This window comes from Aquarana catesbeiana, linkage group LG01 (assembly GCF_042186555.1).
Source record: "Aquarana catesbeiana isolate 2022-GZ linkage group LG01, ASM4218655v1, whole genome shotgun sequence".
Classification (NCBI taxonomy): domain Eukaryota; kingdom Metazoa; phylum Chordata; class Amphibia; order Anura; family Ranidae; genus Aquarana; species Aquarana catesbeiana.
The window spans coordinates 783,474,528-783,491,172 of record NC_133324.1 but is presented as its reverse complement, the minus strand read 5'-3'; the positions used below and the strand labels follow the sequence as shown (position 1 = coordinate 783,491,172).

Below are 16,645 nucleotides of genomic sequence, written 5' to 3'. Positions count from 1 at the left end.
TGACCTCCCTTAACAACGCTATATCTAAATTTCTATGGCAGAACAAAAGACCACGCATTGCTTTTAAAAAATTTTATCTTCCCAGACGCGAAGGGGGCATTAGTCTCCCTCATGTTAGAATGTATAATCTTGCATGTTTGCTAAGAACAAGTCTAGACTGGATAACCCAGTCCTCTCGTTACTCAAACTTCTCTCTGGAATCTGCCATGGCCCATCCCTACTCACTAGTAGCCCTCCTACACTGCAGATGGAAGTCGGTCCCCCATCCCCACCAACATAATCTCCTATTAAGAGATACAGCAATAGCCTGGAGAGAAACACGAAAGATCCTCAAGCTATCCCCTTTTGTGTCAATACACCTCCCGATCCAAGGAAATCCAGCATTCCCGCCGAGTTTAGAACATAAATCTTTCAAAACATGGGAACAAAAAGGTTTAACGAAATTCTCCCTCCTCTGCAACACCCAGACGGGTCAACCATTACCCTTTGCTGATATCGCTGAATCCTTCACTCTACCCTCCACACATATCTTCCACTATGGGCAATGTATCAGCTTCCTAAAGGAGGCGTGCAATCACAACGAAAAAAGGTTCCAACCAAACGTCACGGATCTAATGATAATGAGCAATGCTTACAAAATCTCAGACATATACAAACCACTCCTCAACAAGTCCTCTCCACCTCTCTCTTCATCCTCAATCAAAAACTGGAACAAAGACTTCCCCGATCCAAACCTAGTAGAAAAAATCATCCAAGGGCTCAACGCTGTACAAAAGCTAACACCCAATGAAATATGGAGAGAAACACAACTGAAAATAGCCCACAGAGCATACATGCCTTTCTCAACCTCGAAAACTGACAAAAACAAAGCTCTTTGCCCACATTGCAACCATCAGAAACCATCCCTAGCTCATCGTTTCTGGCACTGCTCCTACATTTCCGCCTTCTGGGACCAAGTTCTTGCCTACATATTTGAAGTGACCCTAATCAAACTACCCAAGGATCCTTTGCTTCTTATCTTCGGCCACTGGGACTCAATTCTACTACCCTGGTCCAAAACCGCCACCACCAGGGACGGCTCCCCAAAAAACCCGAAAGAAATCACATCACATAAAGGGTGGTCCTTGACTTGCCTATTAATCGCAAGGAGAACCATTTTGAAAAACTGGATTACACCAATAAGCCCCAATATCTCTCAAGTCAAACGGGACCTCATGCATCTTCTATACAAGGACCGCCTAAACACGGACTTCAAGCACAAAAAATCTTCAGAACATTTCTACTTCAAATGGCTCGCCTTCATGCGATCATCTCTCTCACAAGCGGAAATAGCAAACATCTCCTCGTCCTCCTTTTCCTACTACGATCCCTCCCATCCGCTGCCATCTCAAGACCACAACCGATGCCACACTCCTATCCCTGGCACCAACCGACCCTTTGCCAATGCAAATGTAAATGGGATTACTGGATAATTCTGCATGGCTTTACAACTTACCATAACAACTCTTTTACTCTTTCCAGGGCTCCCCCCCCCCTACACTCAACCAACCAACCCCCCCCCCCCCCAGTTTTCGTATTTTCTTTATTATTTTTCAAGTTCAATTATAATATGTACTCAGGGTTTTCAAACAGATCCATCCAGGTATCCAGGTACCCACTAACTGTTATCATTTATTGAAATGCTATGTTCAGGTACACACGCTCCAAGCAGCCTCCCTACATGGGTATATATACCGGAAACCCTCCCACGTCTTAAAAATTTAGTTTACAAATAAGTAACCCTTTTATTTTGTTACTTCCGTATATGTCACAATTACATACTGTACACTATACTGTATATTTTTTTTTGTATTCTCTGAAAATTCAAATAAAAACTTTTTGAAAAAAAAAAAACATTTTCTTTTGCTAGAAAATTACTTAGAACCCACAAACATTATAAATTTTTTTTCTAACACCCTAGAAAATAAAATGGCGGTCGTTGCAATACTTTCTGTCAAACCGTATTTGCGCAGCGGTCTTACAAGTGCACTTTTTTTGGAAAAAATAAGACAACAGTAAAGTTAGCCCAATTTTTTTTTATATTGTGAAAGATGAGTAAACTGATACCCAACATGTCATGCTTCAAAACTGAGCCCGCTTGTGGAATGGCAACAAACATTTACCCTTAAAAATCTCCATAGGCGATGTTTAAAAAATTCTACAGGTTGCATGAGTTACAGAGGAGGCCTAGGGCTAGAATTATTGCTCTCGCTCTACTGATAAAATGCTTAAATGGATTGCAAGTATCTATAATGGGTCCACGGCACATGTCAAGGTAAATGGGGCTTTATCCCCCTCTTTTGCGGTCACAAATGGGACTAGACAGGGATGCCCACTGTCTCCTCTACTATTTGCGCTATCTCTTGAGCCTTTTCTGTGTAGGGTCAGGCTGAATTTGGATATTCAGGGAATAATGGTGCAAGGAACACAATACAAAGTGTCAGGACATGCGGACGATATGCTTTTTTAAATGACCAACCCAATGATTTCCCTCCCAAATCTCTTCAGGGAAATAGAGCTCTACAGTGCATTATCCTAGTTTAAGATAAACTTTTCTAAATCCGAGGCCTTGGGGGTAGCGGTTCCCAGTGATACAATGAAGTTAATGAAGGATGGATCAGTCCCTGATTAGGATGCCTCCATTCCCACAGATCTCTCACGTATATATGAGCTAAATTTTCTGCCATTGTTATGTAGGGTGCGAGATCTGCTGGAGGGATGGCATAAGGGACTTCATTCCTGGTTCGGAAGGAGTAATATAATAAAAATGAACATCCTACCAAATTTCTTATACCTTTTCAGGCTATACCCATTGCTATCCCCAGGATATTTTTCAGAAATACCTATACACTCTTTACAAAATGTATTTGGGCATACAGACACCGAAGGATTAGAAGGACCCTCCTGATGCTGCCAAAAAAGCATGGGGGGCTAGTGGTCCTCGAAATGTATAAACATCATCAGGCTGCTCTTGTAAGTCGATTGATCGATTTGTGTTGGCATGGGGATTTTAAAATCTAGCCAAGATTAGAGCAAGCACAGAGTAGGTAGCTATTGCACAGGGTGCCATGGTGTTATAGGGACCTCTCCCCTTGACTAAGACACACCCAACTTTAGGACCAACATTACCCACATGTTATAATCTTTTCTCCAAGGGTAAGCTATCCTCAAGGGATTCACCTCTGGTCCCTATTTTAGGGAATCCTCAATTCATTCTATGTCTATGGAAGGGATCCTTTGACACATTAATAAAGCGAGGATTATATCAGGCCTCGCATTTGGTAAGAGCAGGATGTTGGCCCACGTTTCAGGAATTGACAGACAGAAATGGCTCTTATCAACTGGATTTTTGGCGGATGGTACAATTAAGACATTTTTTACACACTATGTGTCCCCCTGAGTCTTTGGACCGCAGCTCGCTGCCATTTGAGAAATACTGTATGGAAAAAGGACCACTCTTGCACACACTTTCAAAGATGTATGCTTTGTTGGTCAAACCATGGGAGAATTTTCAGTTGCCTTTCTTGCGAAAATGGGAATTGGATTTAAGTAGGACCTTCTCGGAAGGGCAAAGCACCAACATAATACATTCCACATTTAAAACAGCGACTTGTATGAAAATGCAGGAAACTAATTTCAAGATCCTCTCTCAATGGTACAGAACTCCAGCTGTACTTCCTAGATGCTTTACAAACATATCAGATGGTTGCTGGTTCAAGAGGAACAGGGGATACTATTACATATTTTTTGGTCCTGTCCTAGAATTAGGAACTTTTGGAAAGAGGTCCGAAAGACCATGCAAAATGTATTGATTTTGAAATACCGGAAGATCCGGCTTTTTTCTTACTGCACTTATCCGCAATCCCTGTCAAAACATATAGGAAGTCAATTTTGTGCCATTTATTGAATGCAGCCAAAGCTGTCTGGACATCCAGACAAAAATTAGAAATTTACACGAAAACATGGTCACTATGGAATCTTTTTATTTCATCAGAGAAAGGAAGAACATGGATTGATGTGACCCCCATAAGATGAGGGAAGTGGACACGGATCCCTCAGTATAATTTAAATCGGGAGGAAGGGGAGCCTTGGGGGGGGGGAGCTGGGGAAGAGAGAGATAGAATGTTTTTTTTCTGGGGGGGTTAGAAAAGGAAAGGAGGGGAATAGTCTGACATTAGCCGTTTTGCTGGAAATATTGTGGGGGGGTAGATATCAGGGTATGCACTCCCCTATGATCAGGATTGGTTAGCAATTTGGAAAGTGGAATTGAGATACTTCTATGATATATTTTCCCAGATTCAACCTTATTGTTATATGATATTGAACCTGATGATATGCTGTTGGTTGCTTGTATATTAGTGTTGTATGTCAACTATGGAAGAGGCTGTTCATTTTCCTTCGTTAAAATAGAAATAAATAAATTAAAAAAAAAATGATATATGTTTTCTTAAGTAATTTTATTAAGTAGTTTTCATTAATCAATGTAATCCATTCTAGACCATAATCCTTTCTGTGTTTACCCATTTTGTTTTAATTTTTACCAATTTTTTAAAACAAAAAGAACTATAATCCCAATTACCTTAAGAATAACAAAATAATCTTTCCAATTGGCATCCCAGTTGGCATCCCTGTTGGCATCCCTGGTACCTCCAGATCCATAATTCTTAACCATAACTTTAGCTACTGGAAAAAATTACTAAACATACTCATTAGAAGTAGAAATCTCATTCAAAACATTATTTCCATTTAAATTTAGCCATGTTTTGTGAGCAAACTTCTGAAATTGCTGTACCTGCTGTTGCAATGTTTGCAACCACACTTTCAATACAACAGATTGTAAATAACTAAGTATACTAATCTCAAAAGACATAGAAGAATAAACATTCTTCATCCTGTCATTAACTCAAAAAATTAATAAACCCTATGTTTGAAAATACTAAAGCTCTTAAACTAAAAATGTAGCAGGGAAATAAGTCACCCAAGCTTTACCTTTTACTTGAATCATCTTACCCTATTTAGACTTTCTAATACTATTCATACATTGAAAAGAAAAAAGTGGAAAGTTCCCCATCGGGCTTTTTAGCAGCAAATAGGAGTCAAATATTTTGTAAAAAATCTCAGATTTTTTTATTATTATTTTAAAGGATGGTTAGACACAAAACATATAAAAAATTAATTAAAATATGAGCGAGGCGAGACAAATTAGGCTAGGAAAGGTTATACATCAAGAGTGATACATTGTTACACTTGAAATTGCACTATCCGATGTATGGAAATGCCCCAATGCATTTCGACTTCAAAGGTTATGGTCTTCTTCAGGGGTCCTTACATTTCCTTTCCGCCAGGAAGGCTCGCTTAACCAGGGACTTCTTTAAAAACCAAATAATCCTCTCAAGTACGATCCCGGACCCACTGAGAGCCTGTCCATGCCCTCAACCCAATTTTTTTATATATGTTTTGTGTCTAACCATCCTTTGAAATAATAATAACAAATCTGTAATTTTTTACAAAATATTTGACTCCTATTTGCTGCTAAAAAGCCCCATGGGGGAACTTTCCACTTTTTTCTTTTCAAAGATTGTAATTGGGGTGTGCAGCCCTCTCAGACTCTCATATATGTGTCGCTCTACGATATAATACTATTCATACGTTCTACAATACCTGAGTATTAAGGATGATAAGAAACATAAAATCTTTACTACATGCCTAAAATTGCAAACGTGTCCTTCACTACCTGTCCTATAAAATTAAAAATCATTATCTGATTCCATGGTTTGAAACCCAACCCCAATGGAATATGACATAAGTTCACAACAACCCAGCTTTTGTTAAAACAATATTATTTGTAGCTAGAATTAACTCAATTAATTTATAAAAAAATAAATAAATAACTACACCAAAAACATCCTTGTATCCTCCTTTAGCAGGTGAGAAAAAATAATATAATCAATTTATATAGATTGCCAAGTCCGTTAATACTTTGTAGTATCAGATTACCCTTTTCTTTTGGATTGTTCTATAAATAAATAAAACAATATTCAGAAGTTTGATGACAAAGTGCTCTAAAATGTCAGAATTTCTTACATTAGCGTCAGTCAGGAACCTGGATATGCAAAAAGAGAATATTTGCTTAAAAATAAAACTCTATCTGTTATTGTTGGAATCAATTATTTTTACAATAAATTGTATCTCCATTATCAGTCTGTACTGATTCTAACTAGGACAGAATTTCATAGCCCCCCTCTTTGTCCTGTGACTAAATTAAATCTTGTAAAACCAGTAGTCTTACCAAATTATTGTGTTTTTTTACTACACTTTCACTTATAATTGCTGTAATTTTGCAAAAGAACACTAATTTAGATCGGGCTTTCCTAAACATTATATTTCTGAAAGAAACCTGATCATGTTGAAGTAGATTATTTTTTAAACCAACCATGTCTCTCATACAGTATGATTGAATGTACCACACTTGCTTTGTCACTCTGACTGCTAAACAAACACAAGGCAGTCTTTAGTTCAGCTCTAAATGCAGACATATATACAGAAAGTTTATATTGTCATTCCATTGTGCCAATATTTGGCACCATCATATATAAGCGCAGGTAATGTGGCTCTGTCCCTCACACTGCATCATTTGAGTCAAGATGTATCAACTGACAATCCTTTCTTTTTTAACATCCAATTGCCACTAGACAAAGATGTGTGCATTGACACCTCCTGTTTTCCTTGTAATAAAACCTTTAGTGTAACATAAGATGTCAAAAATGGTGCAAAACCCACACATATAACAACATATACTTTGTCTGCAAAAATCTCAATGAACTCTCGAGAAAAGTTAGTAAGGCACAAAAAATCTTCTTCTTAAGGCTGTCTCAGCAACTGGAGCAGCAACCACAAAGGCTGATGGGTCTGCCAAGAAAGCCTTGACCTTATCTGCTAATGGGAAGCTGTAATTGGTTTCCACAGCAAGAGCAAGAACTCGTTTATACCCATTGACGACAGAGTGAGGTACAGAGGCGACAGTGGGATATCCAATTTGAAGGCAGACACTGGCGATGTTGCGAACACCCTCTAAAGGGGAGTACGCAGAGCATCTTCAGTGATATCCAGAACCTCTGGGCTGTAGATGCTGCCGTTGTCATATACTTGTTGGATGATCAAACCAAAGGAGAAGGGGGAAATGTTGAGCATGTTAAGGAGGGTGGCTTCACTGGCACCTACTTTATCTCCAGTCAGCTGTACATCACTCAAGATTTCAATAGTTCCTCTAGAGATTTTCGTGGTGATTCCCAAAGCCTGAAAGAAGGATGTCTTCTCAGGGCCCAAACCAGTATTCTGAGCAGGCACTGTGACATCACAGGGGGCAATGGCACCTGCACGAGCAGAAGCTGGCACCTTGTTTGCCAACAGCATATCTCGTACTTCAGCGAGATCCTCCTTAGTGAAAACAAAGCCCACATTCCCCTTTATGTGAGGCAAAAGCTTCTCCAGAGCAGAGTTGTTTTCCACCTTTTTGCTACCTTTTATTTAATAACCAAATCCAAGTTTGGAATCTTTTGTAAAAAGTGCTCAATCCTTAACTTATTATTTCCTGCAGCCAAATCTGTAGGATTTTTCTTAAACACTAAACACCATGTTCTTTTCCATTATCTCATTTCCATACAGTTCTTTCCACAATCTTAATCAATAGATTTTACTGAAAACATTGTTCTGCCCTCTTGTATGTGTTTAGAATGACCATATGTAATAACACACATTGGGGGTTATTCACAAAAGGTAACTCCACTTTGCACTGCAAGTGCACTTAAAAGTGCACTTGGAAGTGCAGTCGCTCTAAATCTAATGCCGCGTACACACGGGTGGACTTTTCGACCGGACTGTTCCGACAAACTTTCCAGCGGACTTTCGACGGACTTTTGACGGACTTCCGACTGACTTTCTAATGAACGGACTTGCCTACACACGATCACACCAAAGTTCGATGGATTCGTACCTAATGACGTACACCGGACTAAAATAAGGAAGTTGATAGCCAGTAGCCAATAGCTGCCCTAGCGTCGGTTTTTGTCCATCGGACTAGCATACAGACGAGTGGATTTCTGGGTCCGGCGGAGTTACGAAGTAAAGTTTTGAAGCCTGTTCCAAATCTAAAGTCCATCAGATTTGCGACTGGAAAAGTCCGCTGAAGGTCTGGTGAAGCCCACACATGATCGGATTGTCTGCCGGATTTGGTCCGTCTGCGTCCGTCAGACCAGTCCGGTCAAAAAGTCCGCCCGTGTGTACGCCCCATAAGGGGTAGATTTGAAATGAGTGGAAGCTCTGCTGATTTTATCATCTGATTTTATCATGTGCAAGCTAAAATGCTGTTTTTTTATTTTCATTGCATATTCCCCTCGGATCTACAGTGAGTTTACTTCCAAGTGCACTTTCAGTGCACTTTCAAGTACACTTGCAGTGCAGAGTGCATTTGCCTTTAGTAATAAACCCCATTTTCTGTTCTGCGAACCGTCGGCTCCTTCAAGCGGAATAGCAGGCGCTGCACTGGGTGCCGATGCTTGTGACGCGATGACTGGCGGCCACAAGCGATCACGGGCATGAGAGGCAGAACAGGGACGTGTGTGTGTGTGTGAGGAGAGGAGATGCAGATCATGAGTTCCTAATAGCTAGGAACCACAATCTGTCATCTCCTATAGTCAGTACCCTCCCCCTACAATTAGAACACACAGTCAGGGAACACAGTTAACCCCTTGATCACCCCTAGTGTTAACCCCTTCCCTGCCAGTGACATTAATACAGTAATCAGTGAATTTTTAAAGCACTGATCGCTGTATAATTGTCAATCGTCCCAAAAATGTGTCAAAAATGTCCGATGTGTCCGTCATAATGTCGCAGTCATGATAAAAATCGCAGATCACTGCCATTACTTGTAAAAATAAATAATAATAATAAAAATGCCATAAATCTATCGCCTATTTTGTAGACGCTATAACTTTTGTGCAAACCAATCAATATAAGATTATTTTTATTACCAAAAATATGTAGAAGAATACATATCAGCCTAAACTGATAAAAAAAATGTGCTTTTTTTTAAAAAAAATTGGGGATATTTATTATAGCAAAAAGTACAAAATATTGTGTTTTTTTCAAAATTGTCGTTCTTTTTTTGTTTATAGCGCAAAAAATAAAAACCGCAAAGATGATCAAATACCACCAAAAGAAAGCTCTATTTGTGGGAAAAAAGGACGTCAATTTTGTTTGGGTACAACGTTGCATGACCGTGCAATTGTCAGTTAACCTCCCAGGCGGTATGATTATTTCAGATTTTAGGTGCTGAAAGCGGTACAATTATTTTGCATGGAAATTTGGCATTTTATATTGTAGGCCATGTAATTCTTAGGAATAACTCACTTAAATCTGTCCAAACCAGAGTCTAGTAGACATCCGGGGTATGATAAAGTTTGAAAAACAAAATCATAAATTATAATATAATAAATAACTATAAATAATTATACCAAATAATAATATAATAATAATAAAAATTATTCAATAATGTAATCAAATCAAAAACACTGAAATTTGCTCAGTTGCAGAATTGTCACTGTCATTACTTTTCAGTGTTTGACGGATCTCCCCACAAACCACTATCGCTCAATTCTGCGAGTGATTCTAATTTATTATCACTGTTTTCTAGCTGGTCTAAAACCACTTTTGATGTAAAGGGACGGTTTTGGTTGCTATGGACAATCTCCAGTTTCCAGGCAGAAAGAACAGTTTTTATAATATAAAATTGCACGCAGGGCACTGGACAAAACACTAGGGACAAGGGGGATGTGTAATTATTTCATACAGTACTGTGTGTTTTACTTTTAGAATTTGGGATGAATTTGAGATGCGTCGCAACGCTCGCAGGGAACGGAGCTCGGCACTGTGAATTGAGCGAGACATGGCGGCTCACATCGCAGGATCCAGGGGACAAGGTAAGTAACCTCTACATGGATCCTGCGACGTGATCCCAAGTCTGGCTTTGGGTTACCGCTTTTGGTATTGAAAATCCACCTCAAGCCAGACTCAGGAATACCGCCAGGGGGGTTAAAGTGACACATTGCCGTATCGCAAAAAATGGCCTGGTCATTGAGCAGCCAAATCTTTCGGGGCTGAAGTGGTTAAACCTCAAAATCCGACTTTCATATTAGCTCACCCAAAGAGTACATCTGCCTGTTGTACCTGCAATGGGTTTTTTTTTTAAATAACTTGAAGCCTAGTCCCGTTTAAAACCTTATTCTCGGTTGTCTACCCGATTTCCTGTGAGAACGTCTCACCTGGTTTTCTCTACTGGCTAGAACTATCCTTGGCAAATACTTTATCTACGTAACGTTACGTTTTGACACAAACCCTGAAAGTCCTTCCTGGATTCCAAAAATAACTTGAAGTGCACCGTCCAGTTGGCCATGTCAATCAAATTCTTAGGCTGGGTCTTTTTTTTGTGCAAAGCAGCAAACTTTGGCTAGAAGTGAAAAAAACAGACTGAGGAAAAACTCACCTCTGTAGCAGGATCGTTTAATCAGAGTCAAGAGTTATATTCATCTTTTTTCAGGGCTGCATCCCCACCAAAATGTTAGGAATTACTGTGGTTTCATAGTAGAAATTGAAGAATCCTTAGCTCGTACAATACTTCAAGAAAAGTTGTTTATTTTCACATAGCAAAGACAAGACTTATATAGTGACATCTGGTAACATATGGTATGTGATGGCTTCAGAAGGAGGAAGAGATATCAGATATTACATTCTCCATAGTGTAGGGTTCCTTCCCTCTCTTCCTAACTAACCCCTCAAAACCTTGGGTTCTTATACTATTTCCTAAAGTTATGTCAGCACTTCACAAGAATAACACCCATTCTTGCATATATGCGTATATGGATTTAGTCTATAGTTAGGTTACATAACTCCTCCTTACTTATTAACATAGAACTCAGAATAGAAGTTCATACACAGCAAATGACTGTTCTGTTCTCTGTCGGTAACCTTCAGAAACTAACATTATTATTACATTATAACATTCATATGTTTCATATATATTTCAGAAACTTTTATCACTTAAGATACTAATAAACTCAAAATCTCTAACATCTCCAAGTTGTTGTAGGTCCTGTCCCAACATCATTCGACACAGGCACAGTACATTCATAGGTTCCTTCTGCCTTGTTTGTCATCCCATCTACAAACATACGATTCATTGTAGATCCAAGCTTCCGAGCCGCTGTCGGACGTTGTCCGATATCACTCTACATAGGCTTCACTGGTTATAGGAGATAAGCATATATTCTTTGCATGAATTCTGTGGTTGATTGAGGTGGTAATTAGACCCACCTGGTGCCTTGTCTGCACGTTGATTAGCCTGGAGGGGCTGAGTGGTTGGTATGTGTTGAGTTTCAGAGTAAGGGGTGGCATACACTCTGCAACCGATTCGTATAGGATTAATTTCATACATTTTACAACTGATTCGTATCAGATACATTGCATACTTTCTACAGTCCGATTTGAGCCTAGTCGCACTGCTCACTGTTGCAGGTAGCATTCATTACTATGTTTTTCATGTTATGTCAAATCGTTGCCGTTTGTTGTGTCCCCATATCGTATGTTCAATTCTCACAGCAGAACTTACGAATCGTACGGATGCTGTCCTTTTCCCATCTACTTGCCAAAACCAAAGTTGTAAATCTTAAACGGCGTTACACCACACTTTCCCTGATTTACACGTTACATTCCGATACGTACCTAGTTGCACTACGCACTATCATAGGTAGGGTTTGTTACGATGTTTCGTGTCATGTCGTTGCTATTCGTTGTATCCCCCATATCGTATGTTTAATTTCCACAGCGGAACTTACGAATCGGAACTTACGAATCATATAAACATTGTCCTTACCTCATTTACTTGCCAAAAACAATCTTGTATTCAGATGCGTCATGCACGGCGCTACACCACACTTCTCCTGGTTTACACCGGACAAGGTGCTTACCAACTACACTCTAAATCCAAATCCAATCGCATCAGCGGCACAATGATTCATATCGCTTATACCTTACAACAATTCATATCATTTTCACGTCATTCATTTCTCTCACACCATAAGTGCACAGCCTCAGCCACTTAGGGTTACAGTTAGTTTGTCACATTCAAAATTCTCTTATCTATTCTTTGCCTACCAAAGGTCACCTTTACAGACATTTGTGACCTTCTGCAACCATGTCTCCTACAGCACAGACACTTGCAGTCATTGCAACCATGTCTACTATTGCACAGACACTTGGAGCAGTCGCAACCACGTCTTCAGCATCCCTGACACTGTTAACATTGCTACCACCTCCCTGAAGCTCAGACACTCGCAATTTATGTGACCATGTCTCCTACAGCACAGACACTCGTATCCCATTTGCAACCATGTCTCCTGCAGCACGGAAACTTGCAGTCTCTGTAACACCTCTCCTGCAGCATAGACATTTGCAAACCATTGAGACACTTGAAACCACGCAACCACGTCTCCAGCATCCCAGAAAATTGTAATCAATTGCAACCACGTCTCCAGCATCCCAGACAATTGTAATCAATTGCAACCACGTCTCCTGCAGTTCGGACATGTGCAGTCATAGCAAACACGTCTTCTGCAGCATAGACACTTGCAATCTTTGAGACACTTGCAAACCACTGCAACCATGTCTCTAGTAGCACAACCACCTGCTGCACATACTAGCAGCACTCTGTTGACCATTCATCTCCAGTGGCATGCAAGCCACTCATTGTTTTTCTCTGTAATTTCTCCCTTAGATCACTCGAGTTCAGGTTCACTCCTGCACCAGGTTGGACATTTTTCCTCCAGGAAAAAAAAAAATAGAGGGAAAGATACATAGGGATCGCATCTTCACCAGGGTCAGTCGCATGACAGGGGTGGGGCAGTTTGTCAAAAAAATAAATAAATAGATACGTTACACTTATGTCACCCCCACTACAGGTTTCTGGTCAACCAAGTCTTGATCCATACCAAGACCTTGTTACTAGAGAGCCACTCAGGTGTGTAGTTCATGGGTTCTTCCGTCGCATTATTCTGTAGCACCCTTTCACTATACGTTCACTTCACATACACAATTTGACTTGTTCATCAGGTGTTACGTACTGTCACATGTGTCTCCGTATTACACTCATTTTCGAAGGACGACCCTTCACCTGCGCAGACAAGGTCACTAAAATGTTAAGTTTGCTGACAGTACAAACGTTAGCAGGCTGAGCACACATCATCACCTACAGACTGCAACATTCATACGTAGGCCGTACCAGACTTGAGCTGTTCGCCCCAGTACGCCCTGGGGCTCTGGTCTCCAAGTTTGTGTTCAGCACAGATAGGCACCCGAGCATCTGTTACCTAGCCAGTCAACTCCTGGCTCATCTCGGTTGCCATGCACTCTTTCAAGTTTTCTAAATCTTCACTCTACTGGGTTCTACACAATAGAACCCAGCCTCTCCTCCCTGCGCCTGTTATACTTGCCCTGTACTTCTCCTTTTCCTTCTTATATGAGTTTCTGTATCCCACTACGCTCACTATCCTACTGCTATGCCTCTTCTTAACCTATGCACCCCCCTGGTTTGTCTTATAGCCAGAGCCATGTCGCAGGCCAGCAGTGATGACTTTACACCCGTCCCTCTGTCAGCCTCTGTGGGCTCAGAGAGTGGCAGTGTGCAGTACCTCAGGGGATGGACCATTCCTAAGCTCTCAGCAGAAACCAAGACGCAAGGGTATTCCCTACCCCACTACAGCCAGGAAGGCAGAGCTCTTTGGGCTCCTCTTCCTGCCACCAGCTACTGCGGGGCCCAGTGCCCAACAGGCATCCCTGCAGCCCATCTCTGGGGCCATTTCCCAGGTACACTCCTTGGTCTCCTCCTTATCCGCAGCAGGTTTCTGATGTCCAGACCAAAGGGACAGCTCTGGACGTGCGCCCACCCAAGACCCTCCCCAACCTGGTCGTGATCCAGATGCTAGCATCTCCTCCTGCAGGTACACTAGGGACTACACCTATTATCCTCCCTGCTCACTTTTTCCCAGCACACCAAAGGGCACACCCAAAGGTCATATGTCACTTGAAGCAGTTAAAACTTGACTAAGCCAATAGGTGTCCATTTTTTGAAGTTCTACCTCTCCATATGCCCCGCCCCTGCACTGGCTATATTCCTGGTTCACAGCAGGGTTCCACACTGGCCTCATCACTCTACCCCACTCCACTCACGAATGCAAGAACCTCCAGCCAGCGGCTGTCAGTGAACAGGCCATAGACTTGCTGCCACAGGCTGTACTAGACAGAGGCTTCATCATCATCCCTTTACCACAGTCACCGTTTCAGACCTAGAGAGTCAGCCTTGTTGGGCTTGTCAAAGGCAAGTTATCCAATAAACTCCACTTAGTGTATGATTTGTCTGCACCTTATTCCTCTTACACCCCGAGCCCGAACTCCCCGACTCCTTCCGAGGAATTTTCCCTCAAATATGCTTCAGTTGACTTGGCCATCCAGGCCGTCATTGAGGTATGTTCCGGCACCTGGCTGTCCAAAGCAGACATCTCAGACATGTTCAAACTCCTGCCTATCGAGCCATCCCTCTGATGGTGGCACGGTATCAAATGGAGGGATTATTACTTCGCCACCAAGTTGACCTTTAGGTCAAAGAGCAGCCCATGGCTGTTCCATGTTTTTGCTCAGTCCCTTACATGAATTTTGTCACACCAGGCCCACTGTCAGACGGTCATCCACTACCTTTATGACTTCCGATTGAGCAACCAGGCACACCCCTGATAGACCTAGACAGGTTAAAAATAATGTTTAACCACCTCAAAGTGCCCATAGCCAAGTATAATGTGGAAGGCCCGACACACTATATCACCTTCCTGCACAGTCTCCAAGACTCAACAAATCGGGCACGGGGTTGACATCAGCCTTTTTCAGACTACCAACACCTGGTGTCGACCGACTACTGTCCCATCTACTCAGCCAAGCAGATGTAGACCGTTGCTACTCTTTGCAACCACCCCCTTGAGCGTCAACCAATTTATCAGGCATGTCAGGATCCTTTGAGTCAATTTAGGCCTTGACCCTGGCCAGTTCTCTGGACATTCCTTCCGGATTGGAGCAGCCTCTGCTGCATCCCAGCATGGAGTACCAGACCATGTGATCAAGAAATTAGGCAGATGGAAGGCCGCTTGCTTTGCCACATATATCACAAATCCTCAGGTGGAAATGGCACAGGCCTTCATCAAGCTGGCTCAATAACAATAGGACCAATAAAGAGTTACTCCCCTATCTGGGTGTTTTTGCCCCCTTTTCTTGGCATACCGACCAGACGACCAGGGCACACTTCAGGTCTATTTATGTTGTAAGTCTTGTTGTGTGTTTATGTAATCCATAGCTGACTCGGTCATAGGGCCACGACAATAAATAGGAAGGCCAGTATGGTGGCCCGAATTTATGGGAGGAGCCTGGAGGGTATTTAAGCAGCCCACTCGCCCATGCTCCTTTATCAGTTACAGTGCGCGATACCCTCCCTCCCTTCCCTTTTTCAGGGCACTTCTCAGGACATCCTTCTCCTTAATATCCTATTACTTATCTCGGGTATGCCCCCTTTTCTTGGCATACCAACCAGGTGACCAGGGCACACTTCAGATCTATTCTATTCTGTTGTAAGTCTTGTTGCGTGTTTATGTGATCCATATCTGACTTGGCCGTAGGGCCGTGACCATAAATATATATATATATATATATATATATATATATATATATATATAATATATATATACTCTGTATATACAGTATCTCAAAAAAGTGAGTGTCACATTTTTGTAAATATTTTATTATACCTTTTCATGTGACAACACGGAAGAAATGACACTTTGCTACTGTAAAGTAGTGAGTGTACAGCTTGTGAAACAGTGTAAATTTGCTGTCCCCTCAAAATAACTCAACACACAGCCATTAATGTCTAAACAGCTGGCAAAAAAGTGAGTACACCTCTCAGTGAAAATGTCCAAATTGGGCCCAATTAGCCATTTTACCTCCCTAATGTCATGTGACTCGTTAGTGTTAAAAGGTATCAGGTGTGAATGGGGAGCAGGTGTGTTATATTTAGTGTTATCACTCTCACGTTCTCATACTGGTCACTGGAAGTTCGACATGGCACCTCATGGCAGAGAACTCTCTGAGTATCTGAAAAAAATAATTATTGCTCTATATAAAGATGGCCTAGGCTATAAGAAGATTGCCAGGACCCTGAAACTGAGCTGCAGCCAAGAACATACAGTGGTTTAACAGGACAGGTTCCACTCAGAACAGGCCTCCTCATGATCAACCAAAGATGTTGAGTGCAAATGCTCAACATCATATCCAGAGGTTGTCTTTGGCAAATAGACATATGAGTGCTGCCAGAATTGCTGCAGAGGTTGAAGGGGTGGGGAGTCAGCCTGTGAGTGCTCAGACCATACACCGCACTCTGCATCAAATTGGTCTGCATGGCTGTCATCCCAGAAGGAAGCCTCTTCTAAAGATGATGCACAAGAAAGCCTGCAAACAG

General features: G+C 41.5%; 1 pseudogene; it reads right to left on the bottom strand.

Annotated features, from left to right (window-relative positions):
* Positions 1-6,874: 6,874 nt before the first annotated feature.
* Positions 6,875-16,645, bottom strand: part of LOC141127768 (large ribosomal subunit protein uL10-like) — a 70,209-nt pseudogene continuing 60,438 nt past the window's right edge.